Below are 21,176 nucleotides of genomic sequence, written 5' to 3'. Positions count from 1 at the left end.
TACATAGAGGTGCAAAGAGTAAACTTCACATATGATGTGGTTAATCCACTGGTAAGTCACTTAGCTAGCTAAAGACTAAAATCTATCTTGAGAACATGGGACTTGGTATATGACAGATTAGCTTTAGTGCACGTAAGAGATTGTTGGATGTATGCCCTAGAAGTCAATCTTGACTGACGCATATCATATTACTAGGACATGATTTTATACGTAATAGATATTTATATTACCATTCATGTTTTATGTATCCATGAATCATTCAAGGGATCAACAACATGATGGCATATATTCTCAAAAAATTAAAAATTTGAGACATGTGTCATTGATGGTTAATTCCTAAATTGCTCCTGATCATAGGATCATCATGGAGATGGTGATTGATCCAGATAGATCAGTGCACGATCGCTTCCTTCGGACAGATGAGTCTTGAGTCTGTGGTGTAGTGACATTAGAGCGAGAGTGCAGGTGATTATTAGAGAACAACTAGCACTGAGCATGACCAACACGAGAAGTCACATGAAAGTCTACTCGCTCGTTAGTAACTTTCTCGATGCTGCAGTAGTGTGACTGATTTTTGACTTGCGGTGTTACAGCTGCTCGCAGTGAGGTTGCTAGAGTTTGACTACACATAAACATTGATTCAATGAATCTTTGTAGTGGATGTTGGTGACAGTTGATCCACTATAGGAGTAGGATGTGTACTTAGATGGGATCTATCGATCCTAGCAGAAGGGAGTAGTCCGATGAGATTTAAGAAGTTGAGTCTTTAAGTCTATAACCATAGCAGTATGATTAATGAAAAAAAAATTTATGAGAATCACACATAGACTCGAGCTGATTGAATCTATCATATGATCGATGATAAGGTTTGACAATTTATTCATAACCTGTCATCTGATCGAAACTCACGATAGAGAGATTGTATCATACGTTAACTACACCTAAAAATTTATCACTTTTTATTCTGCTGGATTGCCACTACATACTGCTAGATGTCACTAGTGGATTGTGAGATCCACGAGCATCATCTCGATGATCGATAATTCTTGATGGACAGAGTTAGAATGGTTCCAATCTATTAAAAAGAATTTTAATGATATTATGATAGGGATCACAATATATCTCACTACCAGATAGAATAGAACCTATAGGATCATACACAGAGATTTTTGACAGATCAGATAGTTGAATTATGATTATGAATCATGATAGAAGTTGAATCTATCATATGATCGATGATGAGATTTGACGATTTATCCATGACCTGCCATCTAGTCAGAACTCACGATAGAGAGATTGTATCATACGTTAACTATACCTAGAGATTCATCACTTTTTATTCTGCTGGATTGTCACTACATACTGTTAGGTATCACTAGTGGATTGTGAGATCCACGAGCATCATCTCGATGATCGACGATTCTTGATGAGCAGAGTTGGAATGATTCCAACCCACGAGTATCATCTCAATGATTGACGATTCTTGATGAGCAAAATTGAAATGGTTCAAACCCACGACCATCATCTCGATGATCGACGATCCTTGATGAGCAGAGTTGGAATGATTCCAACCCATTGAAATGAGTTTTGATGATATTATGATAGAGATCACAACATATCTCACTACTAGATAGAATAGAACCTATGAGGTCACACACAAAGAGTCTTTTGACAGATCAGATGATTGAATTATGATTATGAATCATGATAGAATTTGAATCTATCATATGATCGATGATGAGATTTGACGATTTATCTATGACCTTCCATTTGATCGAAACTCACGATAGAGGGACTGTTTCATACGTTAATTGCACCTAGAGATTCATCACATTTTATTCTGCTAGATTGCCATTCCATACTATTAGGTGTCACTAGTGGATTGTGAGATCCTCGAGCATCATCTCGATGATCGACGATCCTTGATGAGCAAAGTTAGAATGGTTCCAACCCATTAAAAGACGTTTTGATGATATTATGATAGGGATCACAATATATCTCACTATCAGACAGAATAGAACATACGGGATCATATACAAAGAGATTTTTGACAGATCAGATGGTTAAATTATGATTATGAATCATGATAGAATTTGATTATTAATTTGATTGATGATTAATCCAATGCAAAAGTTACGATTAAGTAACTCGCTAAAGAATTAGTGAGTTATAGGAAGATTAATTAGCAATTGAATTATTAATTGGCACAATTTGATTGAGCAATGAGGCTTACATCAAATTTAATTAAATTGGATTTAATTTGACTTGACATTGGTTTGATTTGATCAAGTCTAATTAGGTTATGAGATAACCTAATTGCATCGGAAGATAATTTTTGGTTTAATTAAAATTTGGATTTGACTTAATTCCTAATTAGACTAGGATCTAAATAAGAATATTTAAGTTTCTATTTGAACTAGAAATTCTTCTCTTCATGAGTGCACTAAATCTTAATTAGATTAGGATTAAATTGAGTTTGACTCAAACACCAAGAGAGAGTCCAAAAGGACTAGAACTTCTCTTCTAATTAGGTGACATCTAATCTAAATAATTTGGACTCCTAATCAGATTTGGATTCCAATCTATTCGAGTCTAATCAATTCCTAATATAATTAGAATTGGTTAGAGTTTAAATTGGTTTAAATCAGCCACCTAAAGAGAAGTTCCATATGGATTGAACTCTCCCCTCCATGCGCCATAAATCAGTCCCATGTCTACTAGATTTTTGGATGCCATATATATATCTCACGCCCCACTCCTTGGGCGTGTAAGAATCCATGTTAAAATCTTTTTTTCGTGAGATAACTTGGGCAAAAAAGAATTGAACGTGGGCGGCATCATATGCAAGAGTACTAACATCATTGGACTCTTATCTCCTTATCCTCTCTTCCTATTTAAACCAAGCATCTTTTGGTGATCAGTTTTGAATGTCCAAGAGGGGAGAAGACGTGCGTGAGAATTTTGGAGAAAGAGAAGCACAGCATGATGAAAGGAGGCATGAGGTTTGTTATGGCTTCAATCCTTTCTTATCAATAACCAAAGGTTGGTTGTTAGGCTCTTATCTCTCTCTTTTATCCTAGTTTGGATATGAATTTTTCTCTCCTCTTTATCCAAGAGTTGGACAAAAATTCTTATATTTCTAGCATAAAAATTTGGTGCATAAATTTTAAGAAGAAAAGAGAAGGAAGGATTATTCTCATGATCTCTAGCGTAGAGATCATCATCCTCCTATTTTCTTCTTCTTCTCTAAGTTGTCTTGAGAGAAAAGAAGATTTTCAACCATCAAGATGCGATCTCTGCAAGGGAGCTAGCATCCCGATGAGATCAAAAAGCTTCTAATCAGATCAAAGTCTCATGTGGATATCCGTAGAGGTCGGATACTTATGTGATTTTTAAAAACCTTCGGAAGACATCCATGATCATCAATTCACGATGTAGATCGACCCGCGTCAAGGTATGAAGTTTATTTATTTTTCTCTATTTGATTTCTGTATCTGAATCCTATCTCACATATGTAGATTCTGTTTATGATTTTAAAATTTGATCTTATGCATGTTTAGATTAAATTAGATTTAATCTAAAAATTTTAAATTCCGCTGCATACTCGTTTTGTTTCAAATTTTTACATACATGAAACCATGAAACTCCAACAGTGATATCAGATCCACATCATATGCATGAGATTAGAATTTAAATCTGAAATCTGTAGAAAAAAATTTCAAATCTGAAAGTTTTTAATGTCGTTCTGACTTAAAGTTACCATGACATAACTTGTTATGCTGTATGATTGTCCTAGAATGATATTAAAATTTCTGATTAAAATATAATTTAAATCTGATTTTTCAGCATATATGTGATATATGTTTTATTGTTTAGATCTAAAAAAAATTTTGAGATCTATTTTGATTCGTATATATGAAATATGAAAGCATGTTTAAAGCTGAAATTTATTTCTATGATCTGAATTTTATTCATGTATATGATATATGTTTATATGTATGATTTAAAAATTATTTCGAGATCAAAACATACTTTTCATGCAAAAAATTTAAATCTGAAAATTTAAATTTAAGATATGAAATTAGTGTTTGTGCATGAAGGATTGATTATGGATAGATCAAATGAAGTCATATAATTGGATTACATCTAGAATTTTTGATTTGATCATATTGAATCTAAATCGATTTTGCAGTTGATCAAACTGAGTCAAATATTGATTAAGATGAGATCAATAGAGTTTAAGATCATATAATTATTATTGATCGAATCGATTAACACCCATATGTAAAATCAATTAACCTAAGAATCTAATTCGACTCTATAACTCGAATCTGATTCACTTAAACTAACCTATTCGAACCAATTAATCAATTGATATCTAAGGCAAGTAAATTAAAAAGTGATTATTTAATTGGTTCCATTTGCTAACCTGACCAATTTATTGATATCTAAAAAAAGCAATGGAGATCCCCCATCGATCTTCACGTACCTGATCGATTTGGAAGATTGAGTCTCAAATATGGTTACTTGACGATTTGATTTAGCTCATGCCAATTAGATCAGTCATATGATGATTGATTAAATGAGACCTAAATTCAAATCTCTCCATTAATATTAAGTCCAATGGTCTTCCACCGTTGTAAATGTACAGGCGTGCTACCGGCATTGATTGTTCTCGACTGATCATAGTGGTTCAATTGCATCAAGAACACGCAACTGCTCTATTTGTAAAGAGTTGCTCCAAAGTAAAAATGATATTGGGCTCAATAACTGTTAGGTGAGGGACCCAATGATGACTTTGCACCTATTTGTGAATGGTAGATCTGACTTAACTAAAGAGTGTGAGCAATAATTGTTAGGTGAGCCCACATAACTTAGAAACCAAGTAGCTGCAACATACTTAAAGAAGCATCTTGACAAAGAGTTGTCTTGTTCGTGTTACCAATAACTGTTAGATGAGGTGCATGACATCGATGAAACCACAGCACCAACTAAAGATCTATTTGTCGCATTAGAATTTTTATTTCTCCACCCAAAGAGTGTGGGAGATCTGATAAAATAGTGAAAATCTTTTTGCATTTAAAAGTTCCTAAAGCAAATTATAAAATAAATACAAATATCCAATTAGAATCTTTACTCTCTGATGTTTATTGTGTCAAATTCCGACTCTCTAGCTCAAATCCTAAATATCAACCGTTTAACCGAAACCAATTACATAGACTGACTCACAAACTTAAGAAAAAAATTAAGTAATATTCTCTATCAAATTATTCTAATGTTAACAACCTATCCAATCAAAAATCAATGAGCTATACTTAATGAGTGGATGGACAATGACAATAAAGATAGATATTATATGTTAAAGTCTATGTTAGATGAACTCCAATATATGTATGAGCATATGTTTACTACTAATGACATATTGATTCATCTACAAGCATTGTGTGGTAATCAAAGTCGCACAGCGTATAAGATGCATGATAGACAGTGAATTTATGATCGTTATTTGATAATGATCAAAGATATTTAGGAGCTTAAAAGGCTCGACATGACCACGCACAAAAAATTGCTTGAAGATTTGTTCCTACAATCCCTTTTTAGTTTATATAGATAGTTTATGATAAACTACTATATGAATGACATTATTGACATCTTATCTGAATTGGTCAAAATGTTAGCAACAAAGGAACTTTAAAAAATTCAGAAATACATCACTGAAAAGCCTACAGAAACAGACACACCTAGAGTAGGCTCATTGAAATTGCTCAATACTATCCTTACGATTTTCTCTTCTCCCAGTTGAATTTTAAACTCTAATACTTTTTATGTATTTTAATATAAAATCTATGAAAAGAAAATAATTTTACATCGCCTAAGAGCGTGCACTGGCTAGAACTAAAAATAAAATCTCACTTAAGCAATCTATCAAAATATGAAAAGAAATTCTTTATGCACCACGACTGATGCAGAACGTGCGCACCGCATGTGGTGATTTGCTCATGCACCGAACTAGGACACGATATGCGAGAAAAAAATTTTCATCCAACTTCACACGTGAGCCAATCACCACGGATGGTGCATGAGATTATGCACCACCCACGGTGCATAAAGAATTTCTCATATGAAAAAAAACTTCCAATTTTTTAACCAAATGTTAAAATGGGCTCGTCTCACTCTTTGCTTAATGACCCGTTATGAGTTCCATTTTTGGCTAGTGAAATCCTAAAAGAATGGATCTAGGCAATTATAAGCAGGCATCTCTCACCCCCTCTGAAAATTTAGCCTTCCATCTAAATCAAATAAACTCATAGAGCCATGCACACACATAAAAAGAGATTGTATTGAACTCATCAATCCAATAGCTATAAAAAAAAAAAAAAAAAATCTGGTTTGTTTTGTTATTTTTTTTCCCTTTCTTTTGATGCAATATCAAAACTAATACCATTTTGGCGAGTTTTTCTAATATAACGGCTCGTACTTAAATTGCAAGCTTCATTTGTTAGCCAGCGAGGCAAACACATGCTAAAAGTGTATTTGATTAGACAGCAAGTGAGAGACACCCAATGCAAAGACATCCTACCAAACACCAAAGACTTGTTTAGTTTACGAAAATAATTTTTCGTCTCAAAATCTAACTTCAAAAAAAAATATTTTTTTAAAAATTATTTTTTAAAAATAAAATTTCAATATATTTAATTAATCAAAAAAAATAATATATTATAAAATAATTTATATTTAGTTGAACACCTATTTTACTAAAAATATTATATAAAATATCTATTATACCCTTAAAAAATATAAGACTATTTTTTTACTCTTAAAATTTATATAAATATAAATACTATATTTATATTAATATAAATATAATATTAATATATTATAATATAATATTAAACCATATTAATATATTATGCTAGTATAATACTAATACATATTAATATTACATTAATATAATATTAATATTTAATATAATAAATTTATGAGTATAAATACAAATATAATATTAAATACAATATTATATTAAAATAAATATTAGTATATAAATAAAAATATTATATTAATATTAATAAAAATATTATATTAGTATAAATATTAAAATAATATTAAAATATAATGAATATTATAATATTAATATTATATTCATATAAATATTAAAATAAAATTAATATTATAATATATTAATATTCAATATTTCATCCTGACAGTCTATTGATATTTTATAAAATTTGAATCATGAATCTTAAAACGATATTTTGAAAAAAAAATATACCATCACTTCCCATCCTATCAAAATTGTTAAAATCTATCTTTTCTATAAATTTTCATTTCTCATGAAATATAAAAAATAATTTTTCATAAAAAAATTATTTTTTTATTTTTTCTTTTTAAAACTCAAACCAAATAAAAAATCCTCTCTCCAATTCCTTCACTTTCCGTCAACCAAACTGAGCCCCAACTGAGCCCCAAAAAAGTGAACAGACTTATAACGAGAAAGGAAGCAAGCAGGGGGGTATACCATAGACATGGAAAAGCGACGTTATTCCCTCCAATTACCTTTTGTCTCTAGCCAGACCAAAGTGCAATTTCGTAATTGTGATAAAATCCAAATCATTTCAAAATCCACCAACATACTAAATGCACTTTACCTCTTGCATTTATACCCAATATTTATATCCCCAACCAAATGCTAAAAGCTAATATAACTCGAATAATAAGTCCCATCCCTCCACTACTATCTAGATAAGTTTTTCTTATAACTTCATAAGCTTATTTCGCAATCAATTGTAGCCTTAAAAAATTCTTCACAAGATAGCATCATAATTTCAGAAGTAATTCTTTTTCACAAAGGAAGTTGCAATAGCTAGGCCGAAATGTTCCCAGTGAATTGCAACCATAACCATAGCAACATTCCTGATCAAGTTCCATCATCAACTAGAAAATCCATGAACAACAATTCCAGGAGACTGCAAAGCAAAAATCACAAATATAAACACACAACACAGTCATTTTTTTTATCAAAAAACAAAAATAATCCCCTACCAACAACATTAGCTGTAACACGGGCATGAACCAAATGATTGCAAAGTACAAGAATGAGATGTCATGAAGCAAACATGTTTAGCTACAAATCAACCCAACAAACATAACCAATGGAAAACATATTAATATTTTTCCAGCATTGTTCAAAAAAATTCCTTCATATTAAATCAGTAGAATGGAAAAGATGGACCAAAATCTGAAAGAGTGAAAGGATGGTCAAAAATCATCTCAGTTGCTTGAAGATTATCTGAAATACAAAAGATATATCCAACTGAAATTTCTGTAAAATAGTCCACTCACTCAAAAAAGATTCCAAGTTCCCTCTGCAAGAATTCAAACAGCAAGTATATTGCAGCAACTCAACCAACATAAGACAGAAAATCAGAAAATTAGTATAAAAAAAATCATCAGTGATTAACTTTATCATCTGTTGTACCCTCAAAAGAACAAGATCTAAAACCATGTCAGGCAATTTTGATGAAATATGTTACAGCGTTGGTTCTGATTATCCTTGTTAGAAATCCCTACATGAAAATTAAAATGCCATGAAACAACTGAAACAAAGAGAAACTCATAGACTCTTAAAGATAAGAGCATCAATTTTGTTTGTTTTTGGCAGGGTACATCTAAGAAAGTCCTGCAAGAAACGATGAAACATGACTTTTTAAAACAAAACAGAAACTACATCAACACTTCCAAGACCAGAACTTGCATTTTCACTTGTCATTTCAAAGTTCCCTTACAAGGAAAACATTAAGATCTCAAGATCTCGCTTCTATGGCAAAAAATTAAAAAGCAAATTCTTGCCAGATCAATAGGTTCAGCTATCTTTGTACATCTAGCAAGAAACATGTTAAATGCATTGAATCTATTGAAATTTAGATGAATCAAATTAACAATGTTATAGAAAGAATCCTTAACCACAAAAAATATCAAAAAGAACTCCCATCACTAACATACATTCTAATGACAGTAACCTCCTAAGGCTTTTTGCCCACTGCCCTTCTACATTAGGCAAAGAAGCATACATAATCATCATCATTTGGAAGCACAAACACCTTGGAGAACCTGAAACGCTATCACAGGAGTCAAATTGACAAGATCATTCTGCAAACCCATTTAACAAGGATAGGTCTTCAGTAACCATAAAATTCCAAGAACCATAAATTTCAAAGATAAACTATCAAAGAGTAGTAGGAAAGCAAAAAACAACACCAAGCACTCCTTGTCCAGATATCAGGAAAGCCCATGCCACAAATTACAGTCACATATAGGGTTTAAAGGGAAGAGCAGCAGGATATTCTTGCTCTTTTATATTTTTATCCAAAGATATTTGCTTGATTCCTTAACTTGACACATAAACAAGAGGTACTTGGAGAGAACAAGAAGATTTAAGAAAGGAAAACAATTTGTGTTTGAAAAAGCACCCCCATGCAAGAGAACAAATTCAATAACTCAACAACAATAACCAAGTCAAATATCCGCACAGACATGTACTCCACTGACAAATTCAAGAACTTACGGATCATGCAACTTCACTATCTGAAGGAACAAAAGTTCACATCAGCGTGTGTGCACCTTTTTGCATATGTCCATGCATGTCTGAATATAAATAAATAATTAGAGAAAGGAGGGGGGTGGGGGGGGAGAGAGAGAGATACTAGCCATAGAGGCAGCAGACAACTATAAATCAACTACTGGACATTAACAATTAAAAGGAAAATCCTCTCAACAACATCAAATGCCTCTCATGGCATAACAGGTTGCCTATTGAAAAATTAGAACCAAAGAAAAATAGTTATTTTATCGATTACCTCTTTCAAGGCAATATCAGAAAAATATGACACATCACTGAACATACCACAGAATAGTGTACAACCAGGGAAGCAAAAGAGATAGCATCATCTACCATAATCTCCGCATGGATGTCAACTAGAGCATGTAATCTTGTAAATTACCACTAATCATGCCATATGACAAGAAAAAACACACTGCAACTTCCATAGTTCTAAACTATAGGAAGAATAAAGACCATCATCCACCATAACCTTCTAGCAAACATGTGGACATTCCGGATGCATCTCAGACTAAAGTCATAGGAAGAGGCCCTGCTAAAAGATTGCTCCAGAAGATCAGTCATTATAGAAGAGAAGAAATGACAATTCAATTATTGCAGAAACTCAGATTGGAAACTGCTTCTCAAGAACACTGGTTTCAACCACACAGAGGGGAAGAAACATTTTTATATTGCTGAGCAACATGAATGATTCAAAAGAACATCTGCAATGGATTACCTTAAAAATGAAAAATCAAACATCATTTGAGATGACTATAGTGAAATTAGTTTATAGCTTATGCACTTTAGAAATGCCTACAAGAGAACTGAAATGGACGTAAGTTGTTACGATCAACAGACTCCAGTCATCTTAGAGACCCCTATAAGAAATTAAAATGTCATGTAACAACAAATTGAACAAGTGCCAAAAATCAACTGTTTCAGTCTCAGGTACATCTCAGAAAACCTGATACTGTTCCAAACAAAAGTGACCATACATATTCTTACAACCTACAGCATGCCACTTTGGTCATCCAGCCAACTTTAAGTTACCAGCAAAAAAATACTGAACGCCATTTGTTTTCAAGTGAGATGAACCATTGTTTTTATATGGTCAATAACTATAGTATGCATATTCATGTTCACCATATGGCAACACCATAGCTGCATTAAACCTATAAGACTAAGAGTTAAAATGAATCATGACCATAAAAAAAACAAATTAAAGGTAAATAAAACCATCAAGAAACAAAATGACATGGAACAATAAGAACTCCAAGAACCAATCAACATCCAAAAAAAACATCCACTTCGGAGGCTGATTTCTGCTGCCTTTTCAAATTAGGCAGAGAAGCAAACATCACCAATATGTGGAAACACAAAGGAGGCAAAATAACTAAGGCTTCACCCTTAAGAGATCCGCAAAATCTAGAACAAATCCTGGATAAGGAAAACATATGATTAGTATCAAAGAAGTCAGATCATGATCCTTATCTACTAGGAAACTGCATACTCATTTATCAAATATAGGCCTGCAGAAACCATAAGGTGCCAACAATCACTAGTTCTAAAGACTGAATCATCAAAATAAGGAAAATAAAGAACCCTTCCCATTCAAGTCCCATCTCCATATATCACCAAAACTATACCACGAATGATTGCCATGTAATTAAATCAGGAGCAATTCAATGAGATTCTTGCATTATTGTATCTTAAAAACTCATCAGAAATATTACCTTACCATATATGTTAACATACATGCACAACGACCAAAAAAAAAAAAAAATTCTGATGACGCTCATAGAGAAGCTACTTGAAGTAAAATTTGCAGATTTTGGACAAACACATTAGACCAGCAAGAGAACACCCATGATGCACAAACTTAATAATTAGGTGACAAGAAAAAAAACAAATAGATAACTGCATACACACGTACTAAACTCAAAGCAAGAAGAAACTTACAGATTGTACAACTTCATTTCCATCAACAACCAAAGTTGCATCACCAGAGAGAGAGAGAGAGATCTGCAAGCTGAAAAGCTTGCCCATTGACAAAGCTTAGCAGATGATTACAACCCACATACTTTGCTCTGAAGAAATTTTCCTCGAAAGAAAAAAAAAATCTACGACCATTGCATCTCACCGAAAAAATAGATCAAAGACAGAGGAAGCCAGCTGAAAATATAAAGCCACAGGAGAATTGATATTCTTCAAAGATACCATTATTGAATAAATATAATTAATGAATATATATATATATATATATATATATATACACACACCTAATTCTAGCGCCCCACAAAATAACGGACTGCTAGGGAAGAGAGAAATAACATCATACCGCATAAAGGATATATTCAAAACTACCACTTCCCATTCAAAGAACCGATGATACCATGCATAAATATACTGCAATGCTCAAAATGACTACATAGCAAAACACAGACCATCCTCCAAACTGCAAGAGACCATAAAGATACATGCAGAAGCATCTTAAACCGAAGTAGGCAAAAGAAGCCCTGCTAATAGACTGCTCCAGTAGATCAGCCACTGGAGAAGAGCAGATAATCAAAATTCTAGCATTGGTAAAGCATGAGATACAAAACCCTCTCTCCACAACATCAGTAAATCCAATCTCATATAGCACATGTTTTCAATAGCAAAAATTCCTGCAAAACATGATAAGAAAGAAGATAATATCAGCCTAAGACAATATGGACAAATACTAGCTAACTCTCCTAACCAAAAAAAAAAAAAAATCCAATATCCCATAGCACATTTTTCAAATATTAAAAATTCCTACATTTAAATCATAATGCTATGTAGAGAGAGTGAGAAAGTTAGAGATGAGATGATCAACTGGAGCCAGCTAGATGAAATCAAGTTTAATGCACCGATTAAACAAAATAAGCAGACATTTCTGACAATATTGATTGGCAGTTTTTCTTGTGAGTTAACCATCTCAAAGAATCCCCACAAGGAAGTTTAGACAACCAAGCGACACAATACACCCAATTGAACAAAAAGAATCAAATGACTTGTACAAAATGAGATGATTTTTACGAGATCATAGCATCAGTTCTCTTCATCCATAGTCATGGGCACTGAGCCGTGCCTGGCATGACCTGGCCCAAGCCCACTGAGCTAGGGTCCCAACAGGCCATGCCAGGCACGACCCATTTGGTAAACGGACCGTACTTGTACAACCCATCTGATAAACGGGCCGTGCCTGGCACGGCCCGTTTAGTCTGAACCCTGGCCTGGCACGCACATGGTCCATTAGGCTCGTGGGCTTGATGGGCGGCCCTTTTTTTTCTTTTTCCTTTTTTTTAAAAAAAAGTAGCCCAAACAGGTTGTCTAAATATTTTTTTCAATCATTGAACACAGCATGATAGTAAACTATATTGACTTTGATCATTGACTAAATATTTGCGAGAGAACAGATCGACCAATACTAGAAAGCCCACTAACAGTCAGATTAAGTGAAATTGCAAAAATTTTCAATTTCAAACATACTTACAATGCCCTAACACCAAGAAATGCAAAACAATCCAATCAAGAACAAGATGGTCAGTGCTTCTATCCATTTTGGGAGCACTTACAAAGAAGATTGAACATGTAACCAGTTCAAAGCAAAGACAAAGATGTTTTTAACAATATAAGGTAATAGTTTTTTGTCCCTCTGACCACTTTAAAAACCTCAACAATGATTCTCGTAATATCTTAAAATCAATTCTTAGGTGATTCATGCAAGGATATGGCTATAGCTATTTCTTATTTATCACTAATCCTTACAAGAAAGCAACAATTGTTATGCCGCCACTAAAACCTTCTTAAGCAAAAATGAACCAATTAACTCTTTTTTTCTTCTTGTGGGATTCGGGCCAGCCCACTCTAAAACTAATCCTGGATAGTTATAGATATAGACTTCATCCAGCTCATAAACCTATTATCTAACTGATTTTACTGGCACAATCTATGAATCCAATGGGATTTTCAGCCCATTCATCCAAACAGAACTTAGGTAGTGTTTCATGACCAAAATGGGATCACCATGGTAATATGAGATCATCATTAATTCAAATCCTAGGATGATCTAATCCACAATGATCTAATATCACTGTGTTTGGCAGGTCATGATCCTATGATTAAAGCTCTTTAGATATCCATGAGTAACTTGTTTGGTATTCCATGGGAATCCAAAATCAATGATCATATAATATCAAAACTACCCCTGATATATTCCATAAAAATATATTTATAGTCTTATAAATTATTTATCCTATAAAGATATATTAATTGCTATTATAGAATTAATATTTTATTTATGTTTATAATATATTATTTTTAATATTATATTTATTTTGGTTAGGAAAATAAGGCAAATAGAAGTGATATATTAAATAATTTCACTACATAAATATAAAGTACAATAATATATTTCTATCATAATTTAAAATTATCATTGAATTATAATATGATAATAATATGAGTAATAATGATGCATATCATAAATACACTATATAATATCAATATAATACAATATCATATATATATAATGTTGATATATATTAACCGTATATCGATATACAATTTTTATTTTATTGGACTAAGGGTATTTTCATCCTCAAATTTTAGTCCAAGATCACCGTACTGAGGTAATCTTAGATTTTCGACATCAAAGATAGGTATCCTATCACTGGATTGGACGGTGATTTGACAAGTATGGATGATTTGGAATCACTACCATATAGGATCACCGTGGTGCAACAAAATGCGGTGATCTTATCATGTCTATCCACATCATTCTTGATGATTTTGGGATGATCACAAACGCCCCCTTAAAGTAGGATTTTTTAAAATATTATTTTTTAATAATTATTTTCTCAAATACCACTAAACCAAACTTATTTGTGGATTTATGGTAGTCGAGGTGCCAAGTGTGATATCGTGGGTTGGACCCACCATTTCATCACCAACTCAGATGAAATCATGGGTTCAATCCACGATTTCAAGGCCCATTCGGACAAAATCATGGGTTGAATCCATATTTTTAATTTGGTGACTTGGCAGTCAAAATCATGGGTGCGATTTCACTTTGAAATCATGATTGGAAGAGCAGGAAGGAGATTTTGCGGGTGGATGTCACGAGGTACACATTGCTCGTGCGGAGGCAATGCTATAATCGAAGTTACCACAGGTAGAGCAAGGAACATATGGAGAAAGCTATGTCTCTTTTTGACAGGATATATTTGCCGATATTTCAAACTTTTGGAACATAGATAAGGGGAGAAGACGTGTAAACTAGTTGTGTGTTAATAAGCAGGAGCCAAACATGGAGAAATTCCTCTCTGCTAGATTAAATTATAAGTTTTAAAGTCACCACAGCAGTTCAAATATTTATAATCTTTAAACAAATGTTGAAAGTAATATCTAACTCCCTAAATGAGATGGTCACCGACTGCTTGTTGGAGCAGTTATTAGTGAGAAATCTAACAGGGATATCACATGACAGCTATGCAACTTTTCTATATAATTTTTTTTGGTTATCACCTACACCATCAATATTTATTGTATAGATAATGATTTAAGCAAATAATATCATTATTTATAACATAATATATTAACCATGATATAGTTGCTAATGATCATTACAGCGACTATTTTGTTTGGCTCCCTCAAATCTAGTCAATTGATGGCTGCTCATGTAAATTTTCTTTTTCTTTAAACTAGCAGGTTTTAATCCTCACCTTCTAACTATACTTATATTACCAATAGGATTGAAGCGAGCGACAACATGACTTAGAATCGCATGTTGCCACTTGCCAATCGCATCTTTGGACAAACCATATTCTAAGTCATGTTGCCACTCGCTTCAATCTTGTTGGTAATATTAGTTAGAAGGTGAGGATTAAAACCTGTCAGTTTAAAGAAAAAGAAAATTTACATGAGCAGCCATCAATTGACTAGATTTAAGGTAGCCAAACAAAATAACTGTTGTAGGTGACCATTAGTCACTATATGATGGTTAATATATTATGATACAAATAATGATATTATTTGCTTAAATCATTATCTATACAATAAATATTGATAGTACGGTGATAACCAAAAAAATCATATAGAAAAGTTGCATCGCTATCATGTGATCTCTCTGTTAGATTTCTCACTAATAACGCTCCAACAAGCAGTCGATGACAGTCTCATTTAGGGAGTTGGATATTACTTTCAGCATTTGTTTAATGACTATAGATTTTGAACTACTGTGGTGACTTTAGAACTTATAATTTAATCTAACAAAGAATTTCTCTATTTTTGGCTCCAGCTTATTAACACAACTAGTTTACACGTGTTCTCCCCTTATCTATGTTCAAAAAGTTTTAAACACCGGTTAAAATATCCGGTTAAAGAGAGACGTAACTTTCTCCATGGGTTCCTCACTCTACCTGCGGTAACTTCGATTATAACATTACCTCCATGTGAGCAACATGTTCCTCAGGACACCCATCAGCAAAATCCCCTCCCTGCGCTTTCAATCACGGTTTCAAAGTGAAATCGCAGGTTCAACACACGATTTCACTGAAATCGTGGGTTGAACCAACAACTTTGACTACCTAACTCACCAAATTAAAAATGCATGTTCAACCCACGATTTTGTTGGAGTTGGCCTTCAAATTGTAAATTCAACCCATGATTTCTATCGAGCCGGCAGCGAAATCGTGGATTGAACCCACAATGTTACACATGGCACCCCGACTACCGTAAGTTTACAAATATGTTTGGTTTAGGGGTATTCTGAAAAATAATTATTAAAAAAATGATATTTTAAAAAATTCCTTAAAGTAGACATTTTGACTTCCTATTGTTCGTTTTGAAGAGAAAATCTAGCATTAAGCACACATAATCCATAAAACTAACCAGCCAAGTGATTATTCTTTAAAAAATGTTTATTTTTACAAGGTAACAACTCCATTTCCTCTACCCATCTCAAAAGTATCTATTATTCTCCAACAACAAAAGCAGAAGTCTCCATGAAATGCAAAAAAGAGTAGAAAACTTTAAAAAAAGAACTAAAACAAAAACACAAATATGAAATAGGATATGGGAGAAAATGTTAAAAAAGAGAAGAGAATATAAACCAAGATCCCAAACTAAAAGACTGAATATACATAAAAACAAATAATAAAAATACTATAACAAAATAAACTAAAAAAGGAAACAAAGTGAATGCAAAGACAGCAAATAAGCAAAAAGCAAATAAAATAGAATAAAAAGAAAAATAAAAGAAGTACCCAAAACAAATAGAAATCCCAAAAAAAGATTAAAAGTTAAAAGGGTAATACAAACTTAATTAGTGAAAGTGAATATAACAAATTAAACTAAATAGAAAATAAAATAAAATATAAAACTAAATTTAGAATAATTAAAAGAAAACAAAATTCAAAAAATATGCAAAAATAAATAGAAAGAAACAAATAGTGGATAAAAATAAAAACCGGAAACAGAAAATAAAAAAGAAAGCTTGAGAAAATTAACATGAAAATGGAAAATAAACAGAAAATAACTTAAAATATAACAAAAATAAACGACAAAATTGAATTTGAAAAGAATATATAAAATAAAATGTCAAACAAGTATGAAAAAGGAATATTTATAAAAAACAATAGGTACTATAAACTGAGAAACTGAATTTTAAATCTACAAATTCTTAGAGGCCCCAAATCTGGCACCACAAAAAGATCCAAGGCCACAAGTCATATGAGGATTGGCACCTACACCACAACCCCCTCCTGAATTGCACCAAGCTGTCAAACACACCAACCCCTCTTGTCAAATGGCACGACAGCTGTAAAGAACTTATTAAAACAAGACAGCCAAACAGATTAAAAGAAAAAAAAAAAAGAAACTGTAAAATACAAAATCTAAAACTGAATCTCTGAAAGTTAAATTAAAGATGAACAAGTCAATAGGAAAGAAATGCTTCCTCTCCCCTCAACACCTCCATGAAACAACTGTAAGACATGATTTCATGAACCATTTAGGGCAAAATTGGCATTTTTGGCCCCAGATTAAAACTGAACCCCGAATTAGAAGGAATATACAAACAGAATGTGTGTGTGTGTGTGTGTGTGTGACAGAGACAGATCTTGTGATTGATTGGCCAGGGTGGCAGTAGAGGAGAGTAATAGATAGACTATAATTAGCACTGTTCTCAGAGTGACTGAAAAGGAAAAATGTGGAAGTAAAATTAGATGAAATCAATGATCCATTAAATTACTCCTTATATAAAGTTATATGCATTGCACTAGCTGAGGAACATGTCATTAGATTATAAGATTGCAAGCTCAACCAAATCATTTATTCTTAACCCGTCACGTGCATTGCATGTGCTGAGTTCAAGTTCACAAAGATTAACCATTCTGAATTATTTTTCTATAAAGCTTCCTCACTAGAAGCTAATGGAATTTTTGGTCGCATATTTGACAGGTGGAATCTTAAAGCCTCTATTTTGTAAAATAATATCAGTTGTGATTTATAATGATAGCCATTAAGACATATCCCTGCTATTTGGATCAGGCAATAAGTTATAATTTATATTTGAACATATTCAAACATACATCCCATGCATTTACAGTTTTTCCAATAATTTTTCATATCTTTGTTCTTTTCTATATTACAAATTCAGTGCATTCAACTTGCCTAAAAAGTACCAGATAATGGATAGCACTTATCATAATCTAAAGCAGAAAGATACCATTGGTACCAAAAAACACAACACAATTCCATCACCAGTTTAAGTATACTAAAAAAAAAACACAAATCAATTAACATAAATTAACTTATTAAAGCAGATTATAAGATTTTGGAAGCAAAATAATATCACATGACATCCTCTCATCTAAAGTTAAATTATCCTTGAAAGAAACTGCAGGTCGTATCAGCTACTTGGAGGACATAATCAAGAAATAGCAGAACATTGAGCCTAATAAGAGATTACCACTCATCCACAACTCTTGTGACTCTGCAACATAAAAACAGATCCAGAATCTGCAGTAAACAGAGTTAACCACAAGGGTAGACCCCACTAATTGGGGATAACAAAAGCTTGTTTAACACCAATGTATCGACCAAAATTGAATTATCCTAAAAGACCGCACAGATATATCATCCCAAGGAAAAAGAAAAAGCAGACGACAGAAGTTGTATTAGATAGATGCATTCACATTAAAGGAGGTTCATTATTCAGCAGGCTTACACAAAGATAAACATAAATCTTGACTATAATAACTGACCGGAATATCATCTTGAACTCTCGATCGCAAAGAACATCCAGAAAAAAGCAGGGCAAACGATACCCAATAAAAAAAAAAAAAAAGGATTTGACTAGAAATCGATAGCCGTATATTTAAATTCCAAATCCAACTCCCAACTCAAAAAGCCAATTGGATTCATATTATATTATTTTTTTTTAAAAAAAAATCCCTTATTAATCAACAGGGCAGAAAAGATGATTGGCATCTAAAATTGGAGGGGAAAAAAAAAATCACGTCGAACAAAACTAAAATACAAAAGATCACAGTTAGGGCACAGATCAACATAATATCAAAACTCTAGAAATCAATAATTCCAAAAAGAACCATATAAAACCAAAATCCGGACTAGAAATCAAGAACCACGAATTCAAGAAATAACCACGAAGAATAGGAATTAAAGAAAAATACGATATAAAGCTGAAATCAAGAACCATATCGATATTTCAAAGAAAACCAAGAAAAAGATAAAGGCCGAGATGGATTGCTCCTCTTGCCTCGTAGGAGGACCACGTCTTCATCTCCTCCTCGTCGTTCTCGTCCTCAGTGGTGTCGACATGGACGCAGTAGCACCGATCCAGGGACGCGAGAAGAAAGCCGACGCCATGATCGTCGCTGCGATGATCGCCGGATTCCGAACGGTCTGAGGATATTGCAAAGTGGGAAAGAGAGGGGGAGTAGGAAGTATCGGCAAGAAAGAAGGCGAGATTGGAGACCTAGAGCGCGAAGAAAGAAACCTGGAGCCAGATTGGAGAAACGGAGAAACAAATCGAGCAGGGGAGCGGCACGAAGTGGGTCTATTTATAGACGGTTTAAGTCGGCGACACATACGCACCAAGGAACGGGTATTAGCACGTGCGAGTGAGTGCGAAGTGTGGACGGCCATGATTCATCCACCTCTGTTTTCTCCTCCGGGGTGCAAAAGTAGTGGATACATTTAAAAAATAAATAAATAAATATAAATACACGCACGCACGCGCGCAAGCACAGAGAATTTGAAACACTCGATATTTATTTATTTTAATTATTTTGGACTCTCTGAACTTTTCTTTTGTATTAAGTTTTGTCTGTCCATGTTTGTCAAAAGCATGCGTTCCAAAAATTAAAATTACAAAATAATAAATATGGAGATTTCATTTCTGAAGTACGGCACGATGCACCTGGCATCCAGCTGAGAGTATTCGGCAGCAGATGTGAACATGCAACACAAGTGTGCCGAACTTGATTTGATATTTTTTAATAATTCTAATAATTCTTAAATTTTGAATGACTCTACTGATCTTGGTAGGTACAAATTCATCGTGTTTTCTGTACAAATAAACATAACAGGTCAGAAGATAATTAACATGATCATATATTTTTATAAAAATAGGAACAGTGAGAGATGGGAGGGTGCTTAGTTGTTTTTATCCCTCAAGTAAGATGTTGCACTACCCAGGTGGATCTCCTGTGCATCTCCATTTCCTAGTTCCCAGGAAGCGGAGCCCAAGTTGGTGGGTGGCATTAAATCTCAAAAGTTCCCGGTATGATAATAAGATAAAATATAAAAGTAATATTATGATAATGGGGGAATAATCTTTCGGTCTATAGTGTTGTGGATGAATTGGAAATCTTCAAAATTACTAGCTTTCTTTGAAGCAAGATTCTATCAAATTCACTTTATAATGTAAAATATATCGTGGGGAACAAAAAAAATTCCTAAACCCTGGTTGATAACTTAGTTATTTATAAGGTTTTAGGATTTAGGGCGAAAGCACCATTTAAAGTTGATAAATATGGAACTTGGAGTTTTACTAATGAAATCAGCTAGTTATACGATCTTCATTTTGTATGCATGTGAGGTTCTTCTAGATCGGTATCCATATTCAGCGCTCGGTTGGCCCCAGGTGGAACAAAATGGACTTCCTGCAATAGAGTCTTACTTAGAGACATGGTCTAAAATGGCTTTGATCTAGAGCAGCTTAAGCCACCCCAGTAAAATGAGCTCCTGCTCAACCCACAAACACTAAACCAATCAAGCCTTGTGTAAGTTATGCTCAGAAATATTTATATACGTTGAGTTGAAAGGCACTTTAAACATGAATGTGAAAAGTTATTTTCAGATCCCTGGTTAACTTCAATCACTTATAAGCTCGAGTAAAAATACCATGAAGTCAACAACATTTGCCAACTTCATTTCACGCTTGAGTGTGGCATGTGCCCATGGAAACACCTTGCCTAGAGTTGCATGAAGGCATTTCGAGGAGTATTTTCCAGGTCTTTTATTTTTT

At 33.2% G+C, this 21,176-nt stretch overlaps 1 pseudogene; it reads right to left on the bottom strand.

Moving 5' to 3' along the window:
* Positions 1-11,949: 11,949 nt before the first annotated feature.
* LOC140855354 (uncharacterized) lies at positions 11,950-20,410 on the bottom strand (annotated as a pseudogene).
* Positions 20,411-21,176: the final 766 nt, after the last annotated feature.

This window comes from Elaeis guineensis, chromosome 2 (genome assembly GCF_000442705.2).
Source record: "Elaeis guineensis isolate ETL-2024a chromosome 2, EG11, whole genome shotgun sequence".
NCBI classification, from domain to species: domain Eukaryota; kingdom Viridiplantae; phylum Streptophyta; class Magnoliopsida; order Arecales; family Arecaceae; genus Elaeis; species Elaeis guineensis.
The sequence above is the reverse complement of the archived record's forward strand: the minus strand, read 5'-3'. Positions and strand labels throughout refer to the sequence as shown.